Raw genomic sequence first — 6,628 nt, 5'->3', positions numbered from 1 at the left:
GGTGGTTTTTGAGTATTTCAGTGTTGTGGTAGGCCTCCCCTTGCTGGGAGCTGAAAAAAGCGGATAAACTTTTTTGCGAATTAGAGGATTTTTATGCGAATTTTGTTGTCTCCATCACCGTTTACTGATTCAATACCTCAAAATTCGCATAAAATCAGGGGGATGGAAACGCAGCTAATGACGTTGAGGTCGTACGCTAGTTTGGGTTGTAGTCAAACGTTAGCGATTTGTTACGGCAGATCCAGAGTGGCACTGGGCAGATCCAATAGTTTTAAACTCCAACAGACACCCGCCTTCAAGTGAGTTATCATTGGTCAATGGAGAGAGGCCAGACTCAAATTAAACGAAGTAGGCCTACGAGAGTCTGGTAGGGCCAGGCTACAACCTAACTGCATAATAGTGGATTTTAAATCTGATGCAATCACTAGGCCCCATGGCATGAACATTTCACTTTATTTGGTTTTCTATCATTAATATGAGTTCCTCTAGCCTGCCTATGGTCCCCCAGTAGCTAGAAATGCCGTTAGTAAATTCCGATTTGGAATTTTCCCCGACATGTTACCTCCCCTTTCTCTGCTTTGCCCGCCCAGAGCTACGACCGTGCGAGCGCCACGTGTGTGTGTGTGTGTGTGTGTGTGTGTGTGTGTGTGTGTGTGTGTGTGTGTGTGTGTGTGTGTGTGTGTGTGTGTGTGTGTGTGTGTGTGTGTGTGTGTGTGTGTGAATATACACTTTAACGCAAGGGTTGTACACTTCTTTGTTATTTGAATAACCGGTATGCTGTTGGTGATATGGCACATAACACGTCAGGTTCTCTGTCGTCTCTGGTATTTCCACATCAAGACTCGCAGTGGTGGTTATCTCAGCCATGGTTGAGAAGGAATTGGGGGAAAGGAACTTTGGCTTCGACTCCCGGAAGTACTTGAACCGCGACATGGAGGAGAAGGGAATGTTGCCCGCGATTGTCTCCCGCCGGAGCCCCACTACCCGCTGCCAACACACACACACACACACACACACACACACACACACACACACACACACACACACACACACACACACACACACACACACAGGACACACCAGAGATTTGAAAGTGCAATCTTATTCAATAAATAAAACAAAATAATACATTTCATTAGCAATGATCATGCAACTGTTTGAATTGTTGACTCTTTGTCATATGCCAGTCAATCCTCCACTTTCATCATGCCGCATCTGCCAATCAGCATGTCCGGTTCCAACAATCACCTCATCAGTTCCCACTTCCCAGCAAGGGGAGGCCTACCACAACACTGAAACACCGTTTCACAAGGCTCTCTCTCTCTTTTGTTAGGATATACACAATGTGGCACCCCAGGTGGAATGGTAGCAAATGGCAGGCTCAAGTAGGCCGGGAGCTGGTTGGTATACAACATGCTTCACGCTTGTGCAAAGCATGATACTGTGGTTATACTTTTTGGGGAAATAAGTACAGCGATGACGCATTCAGAAGGGCATTTGAATAAGTATATTTCTAGAGGTGGCCACTCAACCGAATGCGGATTTGAAACCTTTGCTGAACATTCTTTACAGTTTCAGACCAACAAACCAATGGGCTGAAAAACGAACCCTACATGGGATTGTCCACAGGTTTGATAATGGCCCCATTTCAATTGACCACATGGATTTCATGCAGGATTAGACTTGGTGTTATAGGTAACTTAACCTACCATAACTCATTATTGTATTTTAACTTTAGAGATTTACATTCTGATTCTGCTCTCTACACAACCTTATACACACGTAATGCAAATGGAATGTTCTGAAATATACGTAGACCTGGTTAACGTTAATGTTTTTCCAAAGACGGAGGATGAATCAGATGGCATGCTCATGGATGTTTTGAAGCAGGAGTGATTTACACTTTGGCTAGCCAAGAAGAGTAGCTATTTCTATGCAGTGCTTAATTAGTATGCAGAGGGGGGGTGGATCCGGTGACCTAAAACGGGGGTTAGAGGTAATGGAACAAAACAAAAAAATACACTGCCTACTAGGGTTGTGCCGATGTAATCGTCCGTCGTGATGGCTGAAAGACATCACGATGGAGGGCCACCACCGTTATGGCACGCTGTCATGTATCTGTCATGAAGGATGACTTAAGTCTCAAAAGAGCCCTAAGGCCTATACCTGCATAACTGTTTATTGAACTTAAAAGATATGCAGATGTTTGAAATTAACATCAATATGCAAATCTTCAACCAGGAAATAATCATAATCAAACTTTTTGTTTCAATCTGAGAAAAAACAAGTTGCATAATAAAATCACAAAGTCAAGAAGAAGCTCTCTCTCTCTCTCTCTCTCTCTCTCTCTCTCTCTCTCTCTCTCTCTCTCTCTCTCTCTCTCTCTCTCTCTCTCTCTCTCTCTCTCTCTCTCTCTCTCTCTCTCTCTCTCTCTCGCATCATAAGAACTTCTAGCAGGTCAGGAAAACCTGTTTGACAGGAGATGATGGTAGCAGAGAATATATGAGACATTTATGAATTACCAATTGTCATTTTATCACACATATAGTATGTTTCTTCACATAAACCTTTAAAAATACACATATTGCATTCCTCTCACCACATGCAATAGTCATCACCTCAGTAAAGAATAAATGAATTGAAAGATTACAATAAATTCAATGGCAATTATTGCAAATTAAACTAATTATTTCCTATAGGTTTACTTGTAGTGTGTTAAAATGCATCAAAGTATCTGATCTGTATTTACAATACAGCTTGATTCTGCATCTCTATTTACAGCTCATTATTCTACTTCATTTAAGAATGCTCGATTCTGATCGGCTGGGAGGGGTGCATTAATCCGGCATATTGCCCGCTGACTTGTCGGTTCTACTTGCTGCTGACTGAGCACAGTAGATCAATACGCCGCTTGTACCGTTTTCTATCACATACATTTCAAACATGAGGTCCATTGTAAAAATAAAATCCTTTGTTTAAAAAAGTTTCAAAAATGTGTCGGAATTCTATCAGAGGGTCAGTCGATACATAGTTTTGCAAGCGAGATACAATGTAACAACTACGTTATTAAACTAGTGATTAGTTGCAGCCTTGTGTGGTTGCTATAGAAACGATTTACCTACAGCTGAGCTAACGTTATTCACCGTAGTTCTAAGGGAACTACTTTTCGAGGGAGATGAACTTAAACAGAGTATACATTTAATAAGCATGCAATACAAATAAGAAAAAGGCTAATTATTAAAGTATTTGAAATGTTTTATTATGTTGGCCGGCGAGAAGTAGAATAAACAGAATAATCACCTCAAGGCAGGGCAATAAACAGTTTGATATGCCCGGCTCGTGGAAGGTTACGAGCCGGGCCAGGCATATCGTCCACGAGCCGGGCATATCAAACTGTTTATTGCCCTGCCTTGAGGTGATTATTCCTTACTTAGTCCACTTCAATGTTTACTGTTGCTATGGCAACAAGAGACTGCTGACGTTAGCAGATGTTAGCTAGCTTAAGCCTGCCACACACATAAAGATTTTATAAATCTCAACCGATTTTTTATCTGTGAGAGACCCCACACATTAAGATTACATTAACAGTTTTGATCGTATTGTGTGTGGTGTCCTGCGATATTCCAAACACAGCACACCACACACATAAAGATTTGTCTTCAGACGCACTAGAATCTTGTCCCTCAAGCAAGAAATCTCGCGTGAACAAACGTGATCTGACGTAGTACTCTGACTGACCTGTGGGGGCAGTCACACCAAAAATAGTCATTGAACTAACTACAAGAAGAAGTGAAGAAGAGCGAGTGTAAACCGGTGTAAACTCATGGAGGACCAGCTGGATACCGACTGCATGATGGTGGTTTTGGGATTAATCCTAACTGAAAAATCCCTTAACTTTAACTGTCTTCGCCATATTGGTGGTATTCAGGGATATCGTAGCCATGGAGATAGCTCGTTATAATTCCGCTGTTCAGTCAGCTCGCTCTTTATTGGTTAAATTCAATATTACGTCACGTTGGAGACTCCCGATTGTCGGCTTCCCCCCCACACAAGACGATTTGACACCACAACGTTCTCCGCCGATAATCGTAAATATTGAACATGTTCAATACTTACGATTATCGGCGGCCGACTGATTTCGGAGCCGATCTGTCGGCCGAATTTCACTCTTAACACACCACACACTACAAGAGAATCTTATAAAATAATCTTAAGAGCTTAAGATAATCGGGCGATGTCTGTCCGTGATCGGAAGGGGGGAAATCGGGGCAAAATCAGCCCGATTATCTTTATGTGTGTGGCAGGCTTTAGCTAAATCATCTGAACAATAATAACCCATAATATCACAATTCGGCATATTTAAACAAAATCAACCACAACTACCAACAGTCACAGCCCTTCAACTCTGGGCTAATATGTTGTCACAACTATGCAGTTAATTAGGTCACATCACATTCAATGTAAAAACGTTTTCTACTTTGTTTTGGACATGTCTCAAAATGTAGCCTAGCTAGCCCCAGGCTAACGTTACTTAGCATATATGCCTCCACTCGCTCGTCTCCCGGCGCAGCAGCACCTGCTAGGGTGTTGACCCCGGCACCAACATTTTGAAGAGACTTCAGCTTTTTAAGTCGCAGTTTTTCAGCGCCACCCCGGGCGTTCTATTTCATGTAGGCTACGCTGTCTAGGCCTCGCCTTATGGGCTTGTCCCGTGCACGTGCTTGCGCGCACTGAAAAATTTCAACTATGCACCAATCAACGTGGGCACCGCCCACATTTCCCACGGCACCGTGTATATAAAGCGGCGCAAACCGCCGCCCATCCTCCCTTTTCTTTCAGCAATTTGTACGAATCAACAAAGAGATATGACTACCAACGAAAAGATGACATGTGGCAGCGGCGTGGGCGAGGCACCAGATCAACGGCCCTTTTCAGGGCCACTGGAGAGCGCTCCTGTCCCGCTTCCCTGGCGCCGGGTGATGGACACCGGGCGTGTTTTCAGGTGCCTCGGCACTGAACACGCTGCGGCTGCCTTGGTTGCCACCGCCTCCTGCGCTGCCTGCCGCGTGCTGCCTGGAGAGGGGCTCCTCTCCAGGCACCTCTTTTTCTCCCCGTCGGTGGATCTCGCTGAGGCCATCGACATCTTCGGGGCCGGAGTTCCGGACGCCGAGGACGCTGGCGAGCACTTCGAGGTTGACGACGTCTCCTCCTTGGACGACGTCTTTCCTGGCTCTGCGTCCGAGTTCTTCCGCTCCAGGGCTTCCACCGAAGCCACTATCGTCCCGAGGGAGGGACCGCGCCGGATGGCCGATCTCTTTGGCGGGATCATGAGTGAGGCGGCGGCCATCAAGGGCATCCCTATGCCAGCCCCGCCACTCGCCCCCATGTCGGATGACATGCAGGGAGAGTGTTTTCGCACCCCATCTTCCTCCCGGTGGGCTACCCAGTGCCCCCTGTTCCCACCGGTTCAGCACCTTTTCACTGCTGCGGGTGGGGACCCCTCTACTCTGAAGGCCCCGGTGAGGGCCTTCACTGACTTCACCAGCGTGGAAGGGTGGGCTGATACTCAGGTGAGGGGTATCCCTCGCCTGGAGCCTTCCCTGGCAGCGCTTCTCTGTACGGGCACCGGATGGCGTCCTAACGAGAAACCGCTGCCCCCCGACCGCCTCCAGAAGCAGATTGCCGGTCTGACGGACACGGTGTTCGTCTGTGCCTCGCAGTCTGCGGCGGCGGTCAACAACCTCGCCCTGCTCTCCTCTGCCCTGGCCTCCTTGTTGGCTGGCAGGCAGGCTTACGGCCCGGAGGAGGCTGCAAGATGGCTGACGGTTTCCCGCTTCTCCAGCGCCATCCTTCAGCTGTGCCAGCCGGTAGCCATTTCGGCCGGCCGGCATATGGCGTGGGCCACCATGATCCAGAGGGCCATATGGCTCTTTCACACTGCGGTTCCAGAGCGAGAGCGGGCCAGCCTCGTCGAGGGTCCATTAGCTCCGGATGGACTATTTGGGCCTCGGTTCTTGGAGGTGCTCGCTCACCAGCAGTCCGTCCGTGAGAATCGTTCCCGGTTCGGGGCGATTCTCACGGGCTCCTCCCACCAGCAGGCCGTACACAAGTGACGTAGGCCTATTAGATAAATCCTATCCTTTTAACACTTCAAAGACTCTAACTCTCATCCTTCCCATCTAGTTTTGTTCCCACACCCGTCTTGAAAACCACAACCCACAACAGGGGACAGGTATTCCGCACCAGCACCCAAAACAATATACCACTCTTGGGATTAAGCCCTCTCAGGATAGACCCTCTGGACAGCTTGACCATGAACCAAAAACCAAAATCCACACTGATTGATATATTGCTGCAAATGACACAGCTGTCTTAACAACCACAACACACACTGGGAGGGGACCCCACGAAATGTTTGCAAATGACTCACATGAAACCCACTACTCATTTTAGGATGACATACACAGAGGGGCGCACCCACCGGTGCTAATGAGTGTCGCAGACTTGACGGAGCCGTTCCATTAAGACACAACTACCACATTCACCCATATATGTATTTCACACGCACCTCACATTTATGTATGTTGCCTACTTAGAACCAGCCTAACACCCAGTTCAATCCTGCATG

Source organism: Gadus morhua, chromosome 22, assembly GCF_902167405.1.
Source record: "Gadus morhua chromosome 22, gadMor3.0, whole genome shotgun sequence".
NCBI classification, from domain to species: Eukaryota; Metazoa; Chordata; class Actinopteri; order Gadiformes; family Gadidae; genus Gadus; species Gadus morhua.
Note: the sequence above shows the minus strand (reverse complement) of the source record.